This window comes from Rhinoderma darwinii, chromosome 3 (genome assembly GCF_050947455.1).
Source record: "Rhinoderma darwinii isolate aRhiDar2 chromosome 3, aRhiDar2.hap1, whole genome shotgun sequence".
NCBI lineage: Eukaryota > Metazoa > Chordata > Amphibia > Anura > Rhinodermatidae > Rhinoderma > Rhinoderma darwinii.
The window spans coordinates 201227733-201252516 of NC_134689.1; the positions used below are offsets into that span (position 1 = coordinate 201227733).

General features: G+C 45.2%; 1 protein-coding gene across 1 annotated transcript in view; it reads right to left on the reverse strand.

Annotated features, from left to right (window-relative positions):
- Positions 1-24784, reverse strand: part of TPRKB (TP53RK binding protein) — a 138435-nt gene that overhangs the window by 58024 nt on the left and 55627 nt on the right. The gene's annotated exons all lie outside the window — the stretch shown is intronic.

A 24784-nucleotide genomic window follows, 5' to 3' on the forward strand; every position in this document is an offset into this window, starting at 1 on the left:
AGGGAAGGCACAAATTGATCTGACTAAAGTTGAGGTTAGACTGTTTAAAAAAAAAAAAGAAACAAAAAACCATTGTATTTTCCAGAAGCAGAAGTTTAATAGTAATTGTATGTAGTTTTACTCAACTGTAGAATATGATTTTCCAGACAGTAATTTGAATGACACTTTGAAATTCTGTTGCAGGAAATTATAGTGAGGGTTCAATTTCTCATTTTTCGGGGTCTGTGAGCTTAGACACCTTCTGACGACTAGAAGACAGCGGCTCATAACCACCATTTATTTTTTCTTTTCATAAGTAAACCCATTAAGGTTGTTACAGGCCTCTTCATTCTAGTGATCAGTTTAGAGTCCAACTCCTGTTCCAATGACGTGAGCTATTTGCAGCTTGTTATTGTGAGGCTTCACAAAAGTACAGGTTCACTTTCAGCAATTTCTTATACACTTGCTTAGTATATTGTCTAATACATTTCTTGTTGCTAGTTGAACGCCAATAACTAAGGCCATTTTACATTTGTTCATGCGAGAGTAATTCTGCAATGGAACAAATTAATCACAAGTTTCTCCATATCATGGGCTGTTTGATCAATTTTTTTGTCCACTATACCTGCCCTTGAGCATTCTTCCTGGCCATCATGATGATGAGGTACACAGCTCATCTAGGCACTGATCATTTACGATAATTTACTAGATAGATCAATAAAATACTTTACTTGTACACAACTAGGATCTGTTACTAATTTAGTAATGCCCTATCTCCTAGCTAATCTAATAGGCACTGTCACATTTATAATTGTAGTGAAAATTGTGTCCCAAAACGTTTATTATTTTTAAAGTTATGAGTTTTAAAATGAGGCTATACTAGACAAGTGGGAGGTAACCACAGCGATTCTCCTGAGGTGGAGCCACTTCACAGCCTCTGACACTGTCCAATCAGCATGAAGCTGCTTCACACAGTGTGAGAGACTGAGGCTGGAGGGAAGGGGGATCACTTCAAGTAGCTATATCTCAGGCTGTGGATCCGGTGGCATATGAAAGATGAGATTCTAATCTTTCATATGGCACCAGGATCGCAGTTCTAGCTGTGAAACAACTGGAAGTATTGGCAGTTGAAAACACAGTCGGGAATAGAAGCTGTATACTATATGATCACACTGTGTTGCTGGGCAGGGAAGGGGGAGGAGCGGTATGCTGATTGGGCAGCGTCATACAGAAAACATGACACCGCCCAAAGTGAAAAGAAAGAGTCCCCTCCTATTTGGCTATTATAGCAACATTAACATATTTAGAAAAATGTACACAATTTTGCAAATAATAAAAGTTTTTGAAAAAAAATTACTCTGTAGTTATTAGCATCTTATCACCTTTTACATTAGTTAGGAGATAGGGCATTAATAAACTAGTGATCCTCTTTAAGCACATTAGATGCCTGATTATAGCAGGACCGGCCAACAGTCTAGTGTGTTTAGGGGTGTGCCAACCCCCCCCCCCACCACGGCAGATATCGGGGTAAAAGTAGGATCATGCATGTTGGGTTTTAACATGCCCGTTCTATTGTTTTCACGGTAGATAAGCCACTGCTAAAGGTGTCTGGCAGCGGCTTATTTCCCTCTCCCATTGAGTACATGCATGCACGTGTTTGGCTGACAGCTATCTAAGATGTATAACCCTCTTTAGGATTTAGGAAATCTGTTTGCCTGAACATAGAAATGATTTTACAAAAGTTAGAAGCCCTTTTTGATTGGTATTAAGTATTTTTTCTCTTTTGCTCGTGTTATTTTAGGTGGAACACTAGGTGGCAGGCTTTCCATATGGATATATAGGCTTGAGTTTTAGTAGACTAAACATTCCTCAGTGTCTGGTGTAAAGAAATACAATGTATTTTTATTGTTGTTTTGTGAACTGTTGATATGTAAATATATATTTTTATATCAATAAAATGTTTACAACTGAAAGTATTCCTTTAAATCATCCTTTTTAATCAAGGTTTTCCTTTACCTCCCCTATATATAGCTGTCTGTATTGGAAGAATGACATGCAAGCCCTATGCACTCTATACTTGTTTACCTCTATCAGATCTGCAATAATGTATAAATAGCATTTGATGGAAATGTTTAATTTTGCAAAGCACATAGGCAAAGGAGTCTTAGATGTCAGGTTGCCATCCTGGTGACAGAAATCGGACAGCTTGGATGCGGAAGGAAGTAATTGCATCTGTAATAGCCTGGATGCGGCTGAACACAACCTTCACTGACATCTCTGATGCTGTGTTTGGAGCGAGCACTCCTCAAACTGAGAGAGTGAATGCTCTTATTCTAAAGGGCACTGAGATGTAAAGCAGTCTGAAGTGAGTGAAATGTTGTCTAGGATTGGTAGATGAGCTGACAAGTGTACTGGGAGAAATGTCAGATATGTTGTGTCACTTCACACTTTTCTTTATTTAGGAAGCGAGAAGCCTTAACATGTAAAATCCTACTAATCGACCTCACATGACTGCATTAAAACCGTTGGCTGTAGAACTTTTTTTTGAGCCTGCAAGTATTTCTATCCATATATATATATTTTAGATTTGTCAAAGTAGCCCCCTTTTGCTTTGAGAACGGTGTTGCGCACACTCAGCATTTTCTTAATCAGCTTCGTGAGGTAATCAGCCTGGAATGGTTTTCAATTAGCAGGTATGCCTTGTGTAGAGTTAATTTGTTGAATTTCTTGCCTTCATAATGTGTTTGAGACCATCATTTGTGTTGTACAGAGGTAGGATTGGTACACAGTTCAATACAGTGTTTAGTCATATTCAACTACTGTTCTAACCAACATTATGGCAAGAACCACTCGACTAAGTAAAGAGAAACAACAGTCCATCATTACTTTAAGGGTATGTTTAAAACATGATTACAGTACGGGACAGTTGTCCGGCAGCAAGGCAGGGACTCCTAGCATCGTACATAAGTATGATGCTAGGAGCCCGGCTCCCTGCACTGCGTTCGGTCCGGGACTTGCGGCCGAAATACGTCCGTCAATTACGGACGTAATGACCTCGTGTGAACATACCCTAACCCCTTCCCGCAAAATGACTGGTCTGGTACGTCGGCATTGCAAGTAACTTACCGCAATCCGACGTACCAGACCCATCATGTAGATGAAGCTGGCACAGGAGCTGTGCGCGCTTCATCTTGAGGGGGTGTCAGCTATAATATACAGCTGACCTCCCGCTGCAACTGTGGTGATCGCAGTTACCGCCGATTGCTGCCGTTCAACCCCTTTAATGCGCCAGTCAGTGCCGTCCGACACATTGAAGTGGTTGACAGAGGGAGGGGGCTCCCTCTACCACCCCGCGGATGCCAATTGTTGCTATGGTAACCAGGAAGCCTAGCAACGGCTTCCTGGTCGGCCGGGTACAGAAGCCTATTAGGTCCTGCCCAAGGCAGATGAAGAATGACAGTTACAATACACTGCACTACATAAGTAAGTGTGAAAAAAAAAGTAGAAAAAAAATAATGTTTAGGAAAAATAAATAAAAGTTTTTAATAATAAAAAGAATCGCCTTGATCAAGTGTTTATACTTAGAAAAAAACTATACATAACTGGTATCACCGCGTAAGGAACGCCCTGAACGATAAAAATATCACGTTATTTTTACCGCCACGGTAAACACTGTAAAAAAAAAAAAAAAACATTTAATAAAAAACTGACAATAAATTTTTTTGGTCACCTTGTCTAATAAAAACTGATCAAAAAGTCGCAAGTAATCCAACATGGTAGCCACAAAAACTACAGTTTGTCACGCAAAAAACAAGCCCTCCCACGGCAATATCAACTGAAAAATAAAAAAGTTATGGCTGTCAGAAAATGGCGCCACTAAAGCTTTATTTTTTTTATTTTTTTAGAAAAGAGTATTTTTATTGTGGGAAAGTAGTAAAACGTAAAAAATACTATATAAATTTGGTCTCGCTGTAATGTTATCGCCCCACAGAATGAAGTTAACATGTTGTTCATACTGTATGGTGAACACTGTAAAAAAGAAGAAACAAAACAGTGCTAGAATTGAAGAAACAAAATTCTAGAATTGCTGTTTTTTTGTTTCCTCATCTCCACAAAAATGTAATAAATTGTGATAAAAAAAATCACATGTACCCCAAAATGGAACCAATAAAAATTACATCTCATTCCACAAAAAACAAGCCCTCACACAGCTCCGTCAACGGCAAAATAATGCGTTATGACTTGAAACGCAATGAAGCAAAATGATGCTAAATGACAGCCCAGACTAATTTTTTAGGTCCAGTATTTTTCATTAAAACTACACATCATCATTTACTAAACCCCACAGGTGGACCCTGTAGATGCAGCAGAGATGAGGAAACTTTAGGGCCTTGTGATGCTTATAGGGCTAGTGAAGACGTCAAAGATTAGGCAATACTGGAGCGCAGATATTTTGTACAATACCCATAAAACCTGGCCTGTGCATAAAGTATTGGTTCATAGCGTACCACACCAATCCATGGATTATTCATTCACCCCATTATTACATCATCCTATTATGCCCTGATGCACTCCGCCCAGCTTACATATACCCTGATGTACTCCGCACAGCTTACATATACCCTGATGTACTCCGCACAGCTTACATATACCCGGATGTACTCCGCACAGCTTACATATTCCCTGATGTACTCCGCACGGCTTACATATACCCTGATGTACTCCGCCCAGCTTACATATACCCTGATGTACTCCGCGCAGCTTACATATACCCGGATGTACTCCGCCCAGTTTACATATACCCTGATGTACTCCGCACAGCTTACATATTCCCGTGATCTACTTTGCCCAATTTACATATACCCTGATGTACTCTGCACAGTTTACATATACTGTACCCTGATGTACTCCTCACAGTTTACATATATCCTGATGTACTCCGCCCAGCTGACATATACCCTGATGTACTCCTCACAGATTACATATACCCTGATGTACTCCTCACAGTTTACATATACCCTGATGTACTCCGCCCAGCTTACATGTACCCTGATGTACAACGCACAGATTACATATACCCTGATGTACTCCGCACAGCTTACATATACTGTACCCTGATGTAGGGATGCACGATGCATCGAAACTTCGAAACTGTTTCGATACTGTGCATCCCCAAATGGTTCGATACCGTTATTTCATGTATTTCGATGCACAGCTAAGTATAGTAACACATGAATGTATGAGAGCGGGGCTGAGGCTGTGTAATACAGCCATTGCCGCGCTCCGGAGTCCTGACAAGTGTGTGCGGTCCGGATGATGTGATGGGGCCAGTGCTGCACTAATGAGCGGCGGCACGGAAGACAGAACGTGGCGGGCGCACTGCAAAACACCCCTCATGCTGACCGCGCACGCATTTAATGTAAAGAGCGGGGCCATGGCTGTATTACACAACTGCAGCCCTGCTCTATAACAGGGAAACCTCTCCCCTGCTATTCTCCTGAATGCTGCTATCAAAACTGACTGCAGCATTCAAGAGGAAGTGAGATGGGATGCTCCTTGGATCGCATCACCGGAATCCCTGTGAGGCAATTGAGGGACATACCATATATGGGCAGACAGCCCAGGGTCCATTGAAGGACCCCAGGGCTGTCTTATCATATTTCCTGCTGTTAGGGCATACTTAGGAATGTCCTAACAACTGCCTGCGTACTATCCGTATATAGATATATGCCAGTACATTAAAGTTTAAAAATAAAGTAAAAACATAAAGTACTGTTAAATAAAAAAAAAATACACATACACCTTTTTTACAATTAACATTAAAAGAAGTCTCAATACATAAAATATTCACATATTGGGTATTGGCGTGGCCGTAATAACCTGCACAACAATTTTTTTGCATCATTTATGATGTGTGCGCTGTAAAAAAAAACAAAAAAAAAACAGCTTTCTTTCACTTATTGTGGGGCACAAGGTGTGCTGAATTTAACCTCCATGTGCCTCACATTAATAGTAATTAACCCCATCATGTACCTTACACATTAACCCATTATGACTGAGAAACATGATGGGATTAATTACTATTAATGTGAGAGACATTCAAAATTCATCACACCTCGCGCCTCACATCAGAAAACGGAAGAACTTTTTTTTTATTACTATTGGCAAAGTATCGAATTGGTATCAAAATCGCAATACTAAACAAAGTATCGGTATCTAAGTCCAAATTCTGGTATCGTGACATCTCTACCCTGATGTACTCCTCAGTTTACATATAACCTGATGTTCTCCGCCCAGTTTACATATACCCTGATGTACTCCACCCAGTTTACATAGAACCTGATGTACTCCGCCCAGCTTACATATACCCTGATGTACCCTGCCCAGCTTACATATACCCTGATGTACCCCGCCCAGCTTACATATACCCTGATGTACTCGGCACAGCATACATATACCGTGATGTACTCTGCACAGATTACATATGCCCCGACATTATAAACTGAAATACCCGACCCCGTTTGTGTGGGACTTAATGACAGCTTACAGTGTGATCTCGCGAGATCACGCTTGCTGTCATTAAGTCCCACACAAACGTTACCGAAGTGTCGGGATTGTGAATAGACATCGCGTCCTGGCTGGAAGCGATGTCTATTCACTCTCAAGACACTTCAGTAACGTTAATGTGTGAGTATGTGACTGCACATTATGATCTAGCAAGATCACTATGTGCTGATGTAAATGAATGGAGAGAAGTGTGTGAGGCTGATTGGTCAGCGTCATATACTTCTCTCCACAACGCCAACTTGGTCAAAAAATAAAAACACGCCCAATTGGGCATTAAGAAATTCATTAGCATAATTCTAAAATGGGTCATAACTCCGTCAAAATTTATCGCTTTTCTAAAACACTGCTGTAATTTACATTACAGCGCCGATCACAATATGTAGAAGATAGGCCACTTATAATGTGGTGACAGAGCCTCTTTAAGGTCAAAACAGGCTGTGTCCTAAAGGGGTTAAGACAAAAAGGTCAGTCAATCTGGAAAATTTCATGAACTTTGAAGGTATCCTCAAGTGCAGTCATGAAAACCATTAAACGCTATGATGAAACTGGTTCTCATGAGGACCGACCAAGGAAAGGAAGACCAAGACTTTTACTGCTGCAGAGGATAAGTTCATTAGAGGTACCAGCCTCAGAAATCGCAAAGTAACAGAACCTCAGCTTAGAGCCCTTAAAAATGCTTCACAGAGATCAAGTACCAGACACATCTCAACATCAACTGTTCAGATTAGACTACGAGAATCAGGCTTTTATGGTCAAATTGCTGCAAAGAAGCCACTACTGAGGAACAACAACAGAAATAAGAGAATTGCTTGGGCCAAGGAATGGACATTGGAAATCTGTACTTTGGTCTGAAGAGTCAAAATGTTAGATATTTGGTTCCAAACGCCATGTTTTTGTGAGACGCAAAAAATGTGAGTGGGTCTTTTCTACATGTGTGGTTCCCACCGTGAAGCATGGAGAAGGAGGTATGATGGTATGGGGGTGCTTGGGGATGACACTGTTGGTGATTTATTCAAAATTCAAGGAACACTTAACCAGCATGGCTATCACAGCATTCTGCAACAACATGCCATCCCACCTGGTTTGCCCTTAGTGGGACCATCACTTATTTTTAAACAGGTCAACTCCAGGCTATGTAAGGGCTATTTAACCAAGAAGGAGAGGGATGGAGTGCTATATCAGATGACGTGGCCTCCACAATCACCCGATCTAAACCCAATCGAGATGACCGCAGAGTGAAGAAAAAGCAGCCAACAAGTGCTCAGCACGTCTGGGAACTCCTTCAAGACTGTTGGCAAACTATTTCCGGTGACTATCCCATGAGGCTGATTGAGAGAATGCCAAGAGAGTGCAAAGCGGTCATCAAAGCAAAAGGGGGCTACTTTGAGGAATATAAAACATTCTGGATTCTTTACCACTTTTTTGTTAAAGATGCTTTGTCATCAGTTCATAACTGCCCTATATTCTACCTAATGTAATAGGCGCTTTGATGTAGATAAGTACTGTTTTTTGGGGGGGGGTTTTCTTAAAAAATTTTATTTTTGACAAAGATGAAGATTTTAAGATTTATGCAAATTTGTTCTTAATGCCCAACTGGGCGTTTTTTTACTTTTGACCAAGTGGACGTTGTAAAGAAAAGTGTATGATGCTGACCAATCAGCGTCATACACTTCTCTTCATTCATGTCCAGCTGTACTCACAGCACAGCGTGATCTCGCGAGATCACTCTGTGCCGTCACTTACCCCCACAATAAATTCACCGAAGGGTCGGAAGAATGACCAGACATCGCCTCCTGGCTGCAGGAGTAAGTGACGGCACAGCCTGATCTCGTGAGATCACGCTGTGCTGTGAGTACAGCTGGACATGAATGATGAGAAGTGTATGACACTGATTGGTCAGCATCATACATTTTTCTTTACAATGCCCACTTGGTCAAAAGTTTAAAAAAAAAAACGCCCAGTTGGGCATTAAGAACAAATTTGCATAAATCTTAAAATCTTCATCTTTGTCAAAAATAAACATTAAAAAAAAAAAAAAAAAACAACAACAGTACTTAACTACATCAAAGCACCTATTACATTAGGTAAGAGATAGGGAAGTTATAAACAGGTGACAGAGCCTCTTTAACTATTTAATTGCATATGTGTTCCTTCATAGTTATCAAGTCTTCAATATGAATCTACATTGTAGAAAACAAAAAAAAACATGGAATGGAAAGCCCACATCATTAATTGACAAGCTGCGAATTTGAAATCTGCATCTGAAGTCAAATTATAGTTGTTTCCTTAGTGGATTTTTTTATGCAGCAAGTAGTGTAACTATTTTATTAAAACAAATCTATCTGAAGTAATAAGTAAAAAATAGACAGAGAATAAGGACTTGAAAAGAGGTACCAAGATGTCTCATTGCACAGCCTGTAAATTGAATCACCATAAAGAACCTTCTACCCGCAGTAAACAGCAGCCTTGAGGACGTTTAATGAAGCGTGTACTAGCAAACGAAAATAAGGTTAGATCAAAATACAGTAAAAGAAGAATAAAGATGAGGTAATGGCTAGGGTCAAGGAGGTAGTCAAGGATATATTAATACTTTGACACCGTTTCTGAATTCAGTTATACCAGCATTGAGATGGCTAGTAATTGATTGATAGTGGAAGGAGAAGAATTGACAAGGTCTATTACATCTGCATTTCAATATAGTTGATCTTGAAACCACAGTCTAGTCATATTTTAGATTACTCTATCTGGGATGTCGGTTGTAAAAAGGAAAAAAAATTGTGTTATTGTCAAGTATTCTAAAACACCATTTTCTACAATAGATTCACAGATTATCCAAATGGACAGTAGTGTGTTCCTAATGATCTGCACTTTTATGGCCAGCTATGCAGAGATAAGCTCTGTTTATATAGTATTATTTTATTTCTTTTTTTTCCCCCACAGGATATCCCCATTATCTGCTGTCATTCGATGGTGGGGCTTTACGTAAGGAAATGTATAAGGGTATGTGCGCACAGCGTTTTTTGCCAAGCACAAAAAAATCTGCCTCAAAATTTCTTCTGAATTTTTGAGGCAGATTTTGAAATGCAAGCGTTGTTGACGCGTTTATTTTAAACATTTTTTTTCCTTTAGGAAATGCAAAAACTGCATATAAAATGAGCGGCACATTTTTTTATCTGCCTTCCATTGGTTTTTAATGGAGGTTCAGAGGCGGATGCTGCTCCAAGATAGGCCATGATGCTTTTTTTTCCACGAGCAGGAAAAAAACGCACAGAAAAAAGAAACGCATCTGCCTCCTATTGGAATTTTTTATCGCTGATTCCACGTCAAAATCGACGCAAGAAACCGCTGTGTGAACTGGGCCTAGCATGTCCATAAAAACCTGTGTTTCTTCTGTACAGCCCCCTATCCTGCGATTGGGGGAGGGATGGCTGGCAGTAGCTCCAAAGGAAAGCCCTTTCAATCAGCAGCTCTTCTCCAGTCAGTGTTCTCCAAACATTCTTCAGTGCCCGTGTGGTGGTACATGCAAACTGTAGTAAGAGTAGATTTCTAATGTTAATCTGGTTTCCCTTAGTCCTAACAGCAGCATAATAATGGGGTATTTCTGCCCCTGTGTACTAGTAGGACAGATGGAATTTTTCATTTAATCAAACTAACTAGAGTCCCCTTCCTACATAAGGACCTCCAGCCCCTCCCTACATAAGGACATCCAGCCCCTCCCACCATGTTTTTATTATAAAGTAGCAGCCTTAATTAGGGCGGAAAGATTGTGCTGTTGTTAGGACTAAGGGAAAACATTAACGTTAGAAATCTACTCTTCCCTTACGTCCTGCAGCAGCACAATAATGGGGAAATAGCAAGAACTAACCCCATAGGGAGGGCCCTCTTGACTGGTGGAATTCAAAATTGACCGCATAAGGGCCATCTCTTCAGAGAACCAAAAATTCAGCCTATAAAGGTTGATAAATATTAAGTGCGAACTCCAAGCTGCACAGCAAATATGATCCAATGGGATCAGACTTTGTTCAGCCCAAGAGGTGGCCACTTCTCTAGTAAAGTAGGTTTTAGAAAAATGAGGTGAATTGGAGCTCTAACAATGTAAGCCAGTCTACTGGCCTCTACACTTCATCTACCCAGGGTAGGTGTGGTGGATTTTAAGTCTTTGTTTCTTTCAGGAAACAATAAATTCTCAACCTTCCTAATCTCTTACTCCAAGCCAAATAGATCTCAAGACAACAGCACAGATCTAAGAATAGAGATGATGTTCCTCATGAGAGAAAGACACGTTCCAGAACACTGGAAGGGAGTTGACCTGATTTCCGGTTACAAATGAGGAACTTTGGAGTGGTTTGGTAGCTTTAGCAAGACAATGTCCTGGAGGAATCTGATGTATGGATCCACTGATGACAAGGCTTGAAGTTCCCCTATTCTCTTGACAGATGTTATGGTTCGGGACGGACACCCCTCATGCACAAACCGTGCAGATGCATGGGAGCCCAGTACAATATAATTAAGGGACTGAGACAGTGGCTCACAGTTACTGGTGCACACCTCTCCCCCTACACGGGGCTCTCCACCGCCTGTGTCCGCCCTTGATTATGACCAGAAGGAAATAACCTTATAGGATAGGTAAATATGTGGGACCTCTTCCAGAGGTTCAGAGGTAGGTGATCATAACCCTCTTAGGACTCATTTTGCAATAGATCTGAGGATAACAGGTCTCATTTAGCAGACCGTTTCAGGAACCTTTTCCCCAAAGGCTTTTGTGACAAGGATCTTACCAAAAAAGTGGACCTGGACTAAATTTTTAACTTTTCAGGTCGATAGACTCAGTCCTTTTCCGAATCCTTCCTGCTGGAACTGTAGGATGTTGTTAACCTACGGGTTGGAACTATCCACTCCTTGAGTGGATTACGAAGATGAAAAAATAAAATAACCCCCTTGTGTAAGGCTTCTTGGAATGGACTATGGGAAGGTCTTCATAAATTCATTGGAGAGCCATTTAGATTATAAAAGGAGCTGGTCAACCTTCAGGCTGTCAGGTTGAAACTCTTCAGGTTCTAGCAGAGTTGAGTGCTGTTAGACATCAAGTTCTGCACTGGGGAGGGGGGGGGGGTCTCCAGTAACATCCTCGACTCATCTTAATGAGTTAGGAATACCATGGGCTCTGTGGCCGAAACGGTATGATGGCTTTTACCATGGCCTGGTCTTGCCTGATTTTCATCAATACCCTAGGTATCAAGGAAACCGGAGGAAACATAGGCCATCCTGAACCTCCTAGGGATTTACAGGGCATCTGCTGCCCAGGGAATGTGCCCCTGATAAAGGGAGCTAAATGTTTCCCCGTTAGTGCTGAACCTGTTCGCCATGAGTTCAATCTCTGGCACTTCCAACATCCTTGTGATCTGCTTGAAGATCTCTAGATTCAGAGACATTGCTCCCGGGCCTGTTAGACTTCGACTTAGTCGGTTGGCAATAATGTTGAGGGAGCCTTGAATATATACACCAGACCGATAGGTAGGTTCAACTCTGTCTATATAAAGATCTTTCCCACCTAACTGAGAAGGGGTTCAGATTGGGTGCCACCCTGCCTTATGTTATGATGTCTGACTTTACACGGACTGCTTTCCACTGGACTTGCAGAGTATATAATATGGCTTTGAGTTCCTTTAGTATCAAGGACCTACAGCTCTAGAGGGGACTCTTTGAGGCCCGGCTGTATACCACTGCGGGTGTACCACTAACATAGTTCAGATGCATCTGTAGTCAACAGGATCCAGATTCTGGATCAGGGAACTTCCATTTCTAAGATGTTTCTACATATGACGGATTCATGAGTTTGAAATGACAGGGTGCACCTATTGTTCAACCACTCCGGGTTACATATCTTAGGTTCTGTATCTCTCTCTGGAGGGGTTGCAAGTGCCCTAAAGGCCCAAGGAACTGTTTTTGCAGCTGCTGACATGAACATAAGACCCTCTGCTGCCAAAATTCTTACCTGCTAGGCAAGAGGAAGGGAAAGGATATCTCCAGGGAATTTATGACCAAGCCTAAGAACAAGTTTGTTGTGGCTGGAACAATGTCTGACTTTCTCAATTTATTAACCAATAGCGTTCGAATTGCTGGACAGTAGTTTGAAGGTGGAGCATCAGATGAATCGTCCAGGTATAGAACCACAGGTATCCCCTATAGTGGTCACCAGCTTATAATAGCTGTGAGGAGTCGAAGAGATCCTGAACAGAAGAGCTGTGAATTGCAGGGTGCTTGACACTGCCTCTTATCTACACAGCTGTTCTTTGCCATTTTTTTTGACTCTTCAGAAAATATCTATGTAAAGGTATGCATCCTTCAAGACTAGGGAGGCCATGAAATCTCATTTCCATGGATGTAATTGTCTCCTATTTGATTTTTCTTCTTCCTGAAGAATCAGAGGTTGATACCTTTCCTTCATTTGCCCACAGGCTTAGGCCCCATGCACACGACCGTGCCCGCAATCACGGCCCGCGATTGCGGGCACGGCCGGCCGCCGACTGACAGCGGCATTTTCGGGCCGTGCTCCCATACAAAGTGTGGGAACACGGCCCGCAAAATGCAAAAGAACGGACATGTTCCATAATTGTTGGAACATTTCCACGGCACGGACACCCTTCGAAAAGGTGTCCACGTTCAATGAAAGTGAATGGGTCAATTTTTGCGGACCGCAATCGCGGTCCGCAAAAACGGAGGTTTTTTATGGTCGTGTGCATGGGGCCTTAGGAGCTAGAATTGCAGTAGAATACACTTAATTTCCTCTCCCAGGAGTAGGGACCTCCTTTAGGATATTCCTTCTGAAGAATTGTAGAAAGGAGACATCCAGGATGACCTAATGTAAAGGAGCAGTACAGGAAATCGTTCCTGAGGAATCAAATGAAAATCTATTGAATAGCCGACTGCATGATCTTTATTCGTAGTAAAGGTTATACTTTGCCAGCTTCAGAAGACAGTTGGAAGTGCCCCCTACAGGAAGGGATCTGGTGTTAGAGTTTAGTCCTTCTGGTGTCAGAAATGGAATCCAAATCGCCTCCTCCAGGGGGAACTGCGACTTAACGCAGAGCCCTAGACTGCTCAGTCATCCTGATTGACTTTGTTAAGCGCAATAGAGGCTCTTAATCCCATTCTAGGGAACCTTGGTCTGCCTCGTTATTGACTTCTGTGACGGCAGAGGAAGTTTCCACGTTGAACTACCTCAAATGACTGCGGAAATGATTATGCCTTCTTGTTAGTGAAGCTCTCTATACTTTTAATCAGCTCGGACCCAAATAGTCTATTGACCCATACTTTAACTCACAGAGGCTGTACCTGGAAGCATTAACTGCGACTCAGAGTTTAAGCTAGAGAGAGTGTCTACCAATGGTAGATTGGACCATAGTCCTGTCTGAGAGCCTTACCTGTTGGGATAGTATCTCCCAGGTAGTCAGGGGTCAAATTGATGATATCATCAAATGTAACTCCAGCATCTATATCACCTTGGAACTGTTGGAATCCATTTTTGGTGAGCCTTGGAGATTTCCAGAATCAATTGAACTAGGCATGAATTCCCAGTCAGCTCTCCCACTCTGGTACTTGTGAGGATTCAAGCTGAGTAACATCTATGGTCTAATGAGAGCAGGCAGCTACAGCCTAGCCTGCCGTATTTAGCTGTTTTTGGCAGTCAGGAAATGCTGGGAGTTGTAAACCGTTGAAGCGCCAAAGGTTGCTGTGCACTTCTCCGGTCCATACTAAATTGCAACACTGGCCCTGCAGAGTAGGCCCTTCAGGCGCACACTCCATATTCAGAATGTTCCTTTTCTGCCACCATAGCTTTTTTCCAAAGCTTTATCCACTTTGAAGGCCCTAGGCCCCCTAGAGGTGGAGACGAGAGCTTCCCGCTGGTCAACATTCTGGTCTCTTGACCAGATAGACTTCAACAATTTTCATTAGAATGATAAATTGCCGTCAGGCGTTGCACATGGCAACATGAAGTGTATGTGCACACACAACATCAAAAACGTCTGTAAATACAGAGCTGCGTTTTTAACGGCCGTTTTTGGAGCTGTTTTTCTATAGAGTCTATGAAAAACGGTTGAAGAAGTGACATGCACTTCTTTTTCGCGGCCATTTTTTTACGAGGCCGTTTTGAAAAATGGCCCATCTTAACAGAACGCTGTTTTTCCTATTAAAATCAATGGGCAGATGTTTGGAGGCGTACCGCTTCCGATTTTTCAGCTGTTTTTTGGGATGTTTACGTCTTGAAAAATATTCTGCGTGAACATACCCTTAGACTCCTAATAGAAGGAAGACCGATTCTTCTATCTCAGCATGGATTTTTAAACAGTCCTTAAATCACTGGTCTTCAATATAGGTGCTTGCCAGGCCCTAAGCTGTATAGCTTCTGCAACCTGACAAGGGCAGGCACATTAGTTTAAAACGGCCATATACATTATCTTGTAGAGATGGTTTACCAGAACGGATGCAAGGCCGACAATCTTGGCTACATGTTCCTAGCTACAGACAGGGAAAATCACAATCCCTGGAGCTAGAGTGCTCTCAATTGGAGGTTGTTTTAAAAGGAAAACAGACCCTTGTTACACAGCAGACATGCTCCAATATGTCTGAGTATATTGTTCCTTCTATAGCAGGCAACTGCTTCTGCTGAGGAGCTACCTCCAATCCCTGTTGCCAGACCTGCTGAAGACATCTAAAAAATAGATTAATTAGAAATTTATACCAAGAAAAAATAAGTATAAAACCCAGTGATAGCTGTGCTTAATGAGGCAGTGCAGCAATATGTTCAGACAAAATGCATACAGTAACAAAAGAAGAGGCTTCCTCTTCATACTAATTTTCTCAAAAACTGTTATCTGAGAAACGCTGAACACTCAGGACAATTCCGCCTCAACATGTGGAATGTCCCAAGCAGTGGTGTAGCTATAGGGGTCGCAGTTGCGACTGGGCCCCTAAGCCAAGGGGGCCCACAGGGCCCCGGTTGCCACACAACGCCCTAATGATTAAAGAAATTCTTGACCTCAATGGGTGCGTGATGCGCGAACAGCGCATAAAGATAGGACATGTCGTGAGTTTTACGAAATGCACTCACGCTGCGCAAAATTCACACACTGTCTGCACTGCCCCATAGACTAATATAGGTGCGTACGACACACGTGAAAAGCACGCGCGTCGCACGCGTGTATATTACGCTCGTGTAAATGATGCCTACCAGTGTTGGAGTCGTGTCTATTGACGTCCAGTGTCGTTTGCCACGTCCAGTGTCTTCTGCCACGTTCAGTGTCTTCTGCTACATCGGATACTACTCACCACGTCTGGCGCTACCTGCCACACCGGCCTCCATCCGTGCTGAAGCCACAGCCACCGTCTTGGACTAGTTCAGGTACCCAAGCATTGCTATCTGCTATTGACTTTGGTGTAGACTGTGACCTGGTGAGCTGCCTCCCCGCTACGGCGGAGCGGCCTAGTGGGTCCACATACCCTGTGACTGTGACAGCCTAAGCCTCTGCTACTGTCTGGACTATTACAGGTACTCTTGTGCTAGGACTTTGCATAGACTTTATAGACTGTTGTTTGGCCAGCTGCTACTCCGCTACGGCGGTGCGGCCTAGTGGGTCCACGCAAGCTGCAGCATTCACGACACCTGCTCCTATTGCTCCCCTTGCTCTTGCTGTGCCTCTTGCTACATTTCCTGTCAGTACCAGTGCCGATCCCCGATTCTCCCTGCCACTACCTCCTCAATACGTCGGAGATGCGAGGACCTTCACGGGATTTCTAAACCAATGCCAGATCCTCTTCAGACTGCATGAAAAGGCCTTTCCTTCTAATGACGCAAGGATCACCTTCATAATCTCTCTCCTTACTGGCAAGGCCCTGGCATGGGCGAACTCCATTTGGAAACATCAGGGACCAGAGTCCCGTGACTTACAGTGTTTCTTACAGACTTTCCGTACAGTATATGAGGAACCTGGGAGAGTCTCTTCTGCAGCTGCATCTCTGCTGACCCTTCACCACAGAGACATCTCCATGGGCGAGTACGCCATTCAGTTCCGTACCCTAGCTGCAGAACTGGCCTGGAACAATGAGGCCTTGGTGACTACATTCTGTCAGGGACTGTCTTCGGAGATTAAAGATGAGCTTGCCGCTCGAGATCTGCCACCTACCCTGGATGATCTCATTCTTCTGGACACCCGGATTGACATGAGGATTCGGGAACGGTCCCAAGAGGTTCACCGGGACAGAAGATTCTCTAGGCCGGCTCCTACTTTCCAGCAACCACTGCTGCCCTCACCAGTTGTTCTACCAGAGGAGCCTATGCAAGTGGACCGGCTCAAATTGTCAGTCCAGGAGAGACAACGTAGATGCACTTCGGGACTCTGTCTGTATTGTGGCCTCGGAGGCCATTTTCAGCGTTTGTGTCCCCAGAAGCAAAAAAACTCCAGCGCCTAGGATTGGTTGGAGAGACAATCCTAGGTGAAACGGCGCTACATAAAAAATTCTCTTCCAAACTGTCCATTCCCGTGACCATAGTGTCTGGCGAGAAGACGCATTGGGTCTCTGCCTACCTCGACTCCGGGTCCGCGGTAGACTTTATCCAACAAGTGGATCATCTTCAGTTGCCCACATTCCCTCTGGAGAGGTCTCTGGCTGTTGCTTCGGTGAATGGACTTCCTCTGCCCAATCCGATTGTGTCTGAGACCAAGCCACTGAAGCTCCAAGTTGGAGCCCTTCATGCTGAACTGATAATATTTCTTGTCTTGCCTAAAGCAGTCAATCTTATTCTGCTGGGTCTGCCTTGGCTCCGGTTACATGCCCCAGTCCTGGACTGGAATTCCAGAGAAGTTCTCCCATGGGGCTACAAATGTCTCCACTGCTTCCGGTTACAGATCTGTCATGTCCAGCGTTCTCTGCCTCAGTAATTACCTCCTCATTTTGCTGAGCTTGCAGACGTCTTTAGCGCGAAGGAGGCTGAGATGCTTCCCCCACACCAGTCTTACGACAGTCCGATTTGAACTGGTCCCAGATGCTTGACCTCCCCGTGGACGGGTATACCCTCTCTCCTTCCCAGAGACCCAGTCCATGTTAGTCTATGTCAAGGAGAATCTGGAGAGGGGCTTCATATGAAAATCCTCATCCTCGTCTAGAGCTGGGTTCTTCGTTAAAAAGAAAGACGAATCTCTTCGACCCTGCATTGACTACCGTGGTCTCAATCAGATCACAGTCATGAACAAATATCCATTACCACAGATCCCCAAATTATCTGACCTTATATGAGGAGCCAAGATTTTCTCTAAACTAGACTTGCTTGGTGCTTATAACTTAATCCGAATCCTTCGAGGTGACGAGTGGAAGACGGCATTCAACACTCGAGACAGGCACTACGAATACCTGGTGTTTCCTTTCGGTCTGTGTAACGCTCCCACTGTCTTCCAAGAATTTGAGCATGATATCTTCCGAGATCTCCTCTACATCTGTGTGGTGGTCTATCTAGATGATATTCTGATCTTCTCCCCAGATCCAACGACTCATCGGAGGCAAGTCCTGTTGTGATTAGAGGAGCATCGCCTATATGCCAAGCTGGAGCAATGCCTTTTTGAAAGAAATTCTCTGCCCTTCTTGGGTTACATCATCTCTGACAAAGGCCTCAAGATGGATCCTGAAAAATTAAAGTCTGTCCTGGAATGGCCATGTCCTCAGGGTCTGCGGTCTATACAGTGTTTTTTTTGGATTCACTAACTTCTACCGGCAGTTTATCCCAAATTTCTTGCCACTGACGGCTCCCATCTCTACCCTTACCAAGAAAGGTGTGAACGCCAACATGTGGACTTGATCCATCATCTGGATGTATCTCAATGTAGCGTCCATGGCCGCGGGCCGTCGGGTCCACTCACCTCCTAACGCCCGCAGCCATGGATCTGTGAGCGCTGGTCCCCATCTACTTCCCAGGAGACGCCAGCGCTCTCTTCCGCTCAGGTCCGCTGTGTCCCGTAGGGTTCGCGCGCACTCTCGTGCCCCCCCTTAAAGGGCCAGTGTGCGCACATGTAGGAAATCATCATCAACACACATGATTTCCTGGACTATAAGAAGGCCCCAGCCCGTCTGATCCTTGCCTGAGCGTTATTAGTATACCCTAAGTCTGTCTTGCAAATGGTCCCTTAGTGTTTCCCGTTCCAGTTGTTACCCGTGCCCTGTGACCCGTTCCTGTATCCCGTGCTGTGTTCTTGTTCCTGTGCCTACTAGTTGGAGTCGTGTCTACTGCACCTGTTTCATCCGCCACGTCCTGTGTCATCTGCCTTGTCCAGATCGATTTGCCCCGTCTGGCGCAACCTGCGGCATCTGTGTCATACGCCACGTCCTGTGTCATCTGCCATGACCTGAGGGATTCGCCACGTCTGGACCCACCTCCATCCATGCCAGAGCTGCGGCCACTGTCTGGACTATCCAGGTACCCTTGTGCGAGACTTTGTATTTCTGGGGTTCCGTGTTGTTTGGCCAGCTGCCTCCCTGCTACGGCGGTGCGGCCTATGGGTCCACATACCCACAAACCGTGACAGTACGCTCAGGCCATGGACCCCGCTGGTCAAACGGAGACTTTGACGACACAAGCCATGCTGGCCGAGATGCAAGACCTCCAGTCACGGTAAGACCAACTCCTCCTGTCGGTGAACGCCATAGCCCATCGGCTGCTTGCTTCAACCACAGTCGTCACTGCACCCATTTCTGCTGTTCCTCCTGCTACACTTCCTGTCTGTACCAGTACCGATCCCCTGTGCTTCTTGCCGCTACCTCAACACTATGACGGAGAGCCGAGGACCTGCAGCGGATTTTTGAATCAGTACCAGATCCACTTCAGACTACATTTCAGGTCCTTCTCTTCGGATGACGTCAGGATCGCCTTCATCATCTCTCTCCTTACTGGCAAAGCCCTGGCTTGGGCTAATCCTCTGTGGGAACATCAGGGACCAGAGGCCCGTGATTTGCAGTGCTACTTTCGGAGCTTCCGCTTGATCTTTGAGGAACCTGGGAGAGTTTCTTCGGCTGCTGCATCCCTGCTGACCCTACACCTGGGAGACCTCTCCGTGGGCGAGTATGCCATTCAGTTCCGTATCCTGGCTGCTGAGTTAACCTGGAACAACAAGGCTTTGGTGGCCAAATTCTGTCAGGGACTGTCTTCTGGGATTAAGAACGAGCTGGCCGCTCGCAATCTGCCATCTACCTTGGATAATCTTATCCTACTTGCCACCCGGGTTGACATGAGGATCCGGGAGCGTTCCCAAGAGGTTCTCCGGGAGAGAGAACTTCCTAAGCTGGATTCTACTTTCCAGCAATCCTGCTCAGTCGTCCCACCAGAGGCTCCCATGCAGATGAACTATGTCAAATTGACTATCCAGGAGAAACAACGCAGACGCACTTCTGAACTTTGTCTGTATTGTGGCCTCAGACGCCATATTGTGCGTATGTGTCCCCAGAGGCCAGAGAGACCCCATTGCCTAGGATTGGTTTGAGAGACAACCCTAGGTGGAACGGTACATAATAAAGCATTCTGTTCCAAGCTGACTATTCCTGTGACCCTAGTATCTGGCGAGAGGACGCATCGGGTTTCTGCCTATCTTGACTCTGGGTCTGCTGCAAACTTCATCCAAAAGGAGCTAGTGGATCATTTTCAGTTGCCCACAGTTCCCCTGGAGACATCTTTGGCTGTTGCCTCAGTGAATGTACTGCCTCTGCCTGATCCCATCGTTTCTAAGACCAAGCCGTTGAAGCTCCAGGTTGGAGTCCTTCATTCTGAACTAATTTCTTTCCTTGTTTTGCCCAAGGCCATCAATCCTGTTCTGCTGGGCCTGCCTTGGCTTCGACTACATGCCCCAGTTCTGGACTGGAATTCTGGAGAGGTTCTCCAATGGTCGTTGTTTGTTGCAGATCCATCCTGTCCAGCCTCCTCTACCTCAGTCATTGGCGGGACTGCCACCCCAGTTTGCTCAGTTTGCAGATGTTTTCAGCAAAAGAGAGACTGAGACGCTGCCTCCACATCGGACTTATGACTGCCCCATTGAACTGGTTCCTAATGCCTCTCTCCCTCATGGCCGAGTATATCCTCTCTCCTTGCCAGAGTCTCTATCCATGTCGGCCTATATCAAGGAGAATTTGGTGAGGGTTTTCAAACGAAAGTCTTCCTCCCCGGCCGGGGCTGGGTTCTTCTTGGTTAAAAAGAAAGATTGATCCCTTCGACCCTGCATTGACTACCGTGGTCTCAACCAGATCATGGTAAAGAACAAATACCCATTGCCACTTATATCTGAGCTGTTTGATCGCATACGAGGAACCAAAAATTTTTCTAAGCTAGACCTGCGTGGGGCTTATAACCTAATCCGGATTCACCGGGGTGACGAATGGAAGACAGCATTTAACACCTGCGATGCGCACTACGAATACCTAGTGATGCCCTTCGGACTGTGTAACGCTCCTGCAGTGTTTTAGGAATTCGTTAATGATATCTTCCGAGATCTCCTCTATATCTGTGTTGTTGTTTATCTCGATGATATTTTGATTTTCTCCCCAGATCTGACGACTCATCGGAGGCATGTCCGTCAAGTTCTACTACGATTAAGGGAGAATCGTTTATACGCCAAGATGGAGAAGTGCGTCTTTGAGAGGAGTTCTCTGCCCTTCCTGGGCTACATCATATCGGATCAAGGTCTCAAGATGGATCCTGAGAAATTGAGAGCTGTCCTGGAGTGGCCACGTCCTCAAGGTCTGAGGTCCATACAGCGTTTCCTGGGATTTGCCAATTTCTACCGGCAGTTTATCCCAAACTTCTCATCACTGACATCTCCTATTTCCACCCTTACCAAGAAGGGTGTGAATGCCAAGGTGTGGACCCCAGAGGCAGAGTCCGCATTTATTAATCTCAAGAAAGCCTTCACTTCAGCCTCGATCCTCCATCATCCTGATGTATCTCAACAGTTTTCTTTGGAAGTGGACGCTTCTTCTGTTGGTGCAGGTGCACTTCTGTTCCAGAGGAGCTCTAAAGGAAAGGCAGTAGTATGTGGTTTCTACTCAAGAATTTTTTCTTCTGCAGAGCGCAATTACTCCATTGGGGATCGGGAGCTACTGGCCATCAAATTGGCTCTGGAGGAGTGGAGACAACGGCTGGAGTGCGCAGCTCACCCCATCCTGATCTACACTGACCACAAGAACCTCACCTACCTTCAGTCTGCTCAACGACTAAATCCCCGTCAAGCCAGGTGGTCGCTGTTCTTCACCCGTTTCCAATTTGTGCTCCACTACCATTCCTGCTGACAAGAATGTGAGGGCCGATGCCCTGTCCAGGTCATGTGAGACGGATGACATGGTGGAGTCTCTTCAAACTATCATAGACCCGTCCTGCATTATCACTGCCAATCCTTTCCAGGTTAGAGACATCCCTCCGGGGAGGAATTTTGTTCGATTAGCAGACAGGAGAAGAATTCTCAGAGGGGACACAGTTCTAAACTGGCTGGGTACCCTGGTGTTCGTAAAACCCGAGACCTGATTGCTCGTCACTTCTGGTGGCCCACGCTGCCCAAGGATGTTGTGGACTTTGTCTCTTCTTGCACGGTGTGTGCTTCTAACAAGGTTACTCACTCCAAGCCTGCCGGCCTCCTTCAACCTCTGCCTGTACCCAATGCCCCTGGCAGCACATTGCGATGGACTTTGTCACTGACCTTTCTCCCTCAGCAGGATTCAACACTGTCTGGGTGGTGGTGGACCGGTTCTCGAAGATGGCACATTTTATCCCGCTGACCGGCCTACCTTCTGCTCCCCGACTGGCGAGTCTTTTCATTCAGCACATCTTCCGCTTGCATGGCTTGCCCCTTCACGTTTTGTCCGATCGGGGGGTTCAGTTTACCTCAAAGTTCTGGAGTGCTCTCTGTAAACTCCTGGATTGGAGATTGTACTTTTCCTCAGCCTATCACCCCCAGTGCAATGGGCAAGTCGAGAGGATCAACTAGATCATGGAGAATTATCTCTGTCACTTCATCTCCTTACAGCATGATAACTGTGTACATCTTCATCACCCATTCCTGTATCCCGTGCTGTGTTCTTGTTCCTGTGCCTACTAGTTGGAGTCGTGTCTACTACACCTGTGTCATCCGCCATGTCCTGTGTCATCTGCCACAACCTGAGGGATTTGCCACGTCTGGCACAAACTGCGGCACCTGCTGTCATCCACCATGTCTGGCGTTACCTGCTGCACCCACCTCCATCCGTGCAAGAGCTGCGACCACTGTCTGGACTATCCAGGTACCCTTGTGCAGGACTTTGTATTTCTGGGGGTTCCCTGTTGTTTGGCCAACTGCCTCCCTGCTACGGCGGTGCGGCCTAGTGGGTCCACAAACCGTGACACTCATTAGTTATCATTGGAGGTGGACTCGTCCTCTGTTGGTGCAGGTGCACTTCTGTTCCAGAGGGGCCTTAAGGGAAAGGCAGTAGTGTGTGGCTATTACTCTAGGCTGTTTTCTTCTGCAGAACGCAATTACTCTATTGGGGATTGGGAATTACTTGCCAAGCTGGCACTCGAGGAGTGGAAACATATGCTAGAGGGCGAAGTTCATCCCATCCTTATATACACTGACCACAAAAATCTCACCTATCTCCAGTCGGCTCAACGGCTAAACCCCCGACAAGTCAGGTGGTTACTGTTCTTCCCCGGTTTTCACTTCGTGCTCCACTTCTGACCCGCTAACAAGAATGTGAGGGCCAATTCCCTGTCCAGGTCATTTGAAACAGAGGACACTGTGGAGACTCCTCAATGTATCATAGATCCATCCTGCATTATTATTGAAATCTTCTGCAAGTTAGAGACATCCCTCTGGGGAGGACTTATGTTCGTTTCGCGGACAAGAGGATAATTCTTCACTAGGGACACAGCTATAAACTGGCCGGGCACGCTGGTGTCCGTAAGACTCGAGAGCTGATAGCTCATAATTTCTGGTGGCCCTCGCTGCCCAAAGATATTGTGGACTATGTCTCTTCCTGCACGGTCTATGCTTCTAATAAAGTTGCCCACTCCAAACCTGCCGGCCTTCTCCAACCTCTGCTTGCGACGAACTCTCTATGGCAGTATATTGCAATGGACTTTGTCATGGATCTTCCTCCCTCAGCAGGTTGCAATACTGTCTGGGTAGTGGTGGACCGGTTCTCTAAGATGGCAAATTTTATTCCTCGACTCGTAAATCTCTTCATCCTACATATCTTCTGCCTGCATGGCTTGCCTCTGCATATCGTGTCTGATTGGGGGGTTCAAGTCACCTCAAAATTCTGGAGAGCCCTCTGCAAACTTCTCGATGTAAGATTGGACTTCTCGGCCTACCATCCTCAGTCTAATGGTCAAGTCGGGAGGATTAACCAAATCATGGAGAATTATCTTCGTCACTTCATCTCCGTGCAGCATGATGACTCAGTACTTCTTTTTCCATGGGCCGAATTCTCGTATAACAACCACACAAGTGAGTCAACTACTTCCACGCCATTCTACATTGTCTACGGCCAACATCCACAAATTCTTCTTCCTGTTTCTGATACATCTTAGGTACCCGCAGCTGACTCTGCGTTTAGGGACTTTTTACAAATCTGGCAGCAGACCAGGTTCTCTATTCTGCGGGCAGTCAATTGCATGAAGCGAAAAGCTGATAAACGAAGAAGATAGAATCCTCAGTTCTCTCCGGGAATCAAAGTCTGGCTGCCCTCAAGGAACATTCATTTGGATGTGCTCTCATACAAATTTGCTCCGAGGTACCTCTGACCCTTTGAGATCCTGCAACAGATAAATCCTGTCTCCTATAATCTTCAGCGGCCTCCTACCCTCAGAACCCTTAACTCCTTTCATGTGTCCCTCCTGAAACCTGTGGTTATGAACTGCTACAGTAAGACTCCTAGTCCTGCAGTTGCTCCCAGCGGTTCTTCTGATGTGCTCAAGGTAAAGGAGATCCTGGACTGCAAGAGGGTAGGAGGAAGGACTTTTCTATTTGGAGGACTGGAGAGGGTTTGGTCCTGAGGAGAGGTCCTGGGAACCAGAAGAGAACCTTAATGCCTCCAGCCTCGTTAAAAAGTTCCTCTCTCGCTCTGGACCCAAGGAGAGGGAGCGTAAGGGAGGGTCCTGTAATGGTCGCGGACCACCGCCACCCCTTACCCGCTGACTGCTGCAACCGCAGACCTCTCTCCTCCTGCCAGCGTC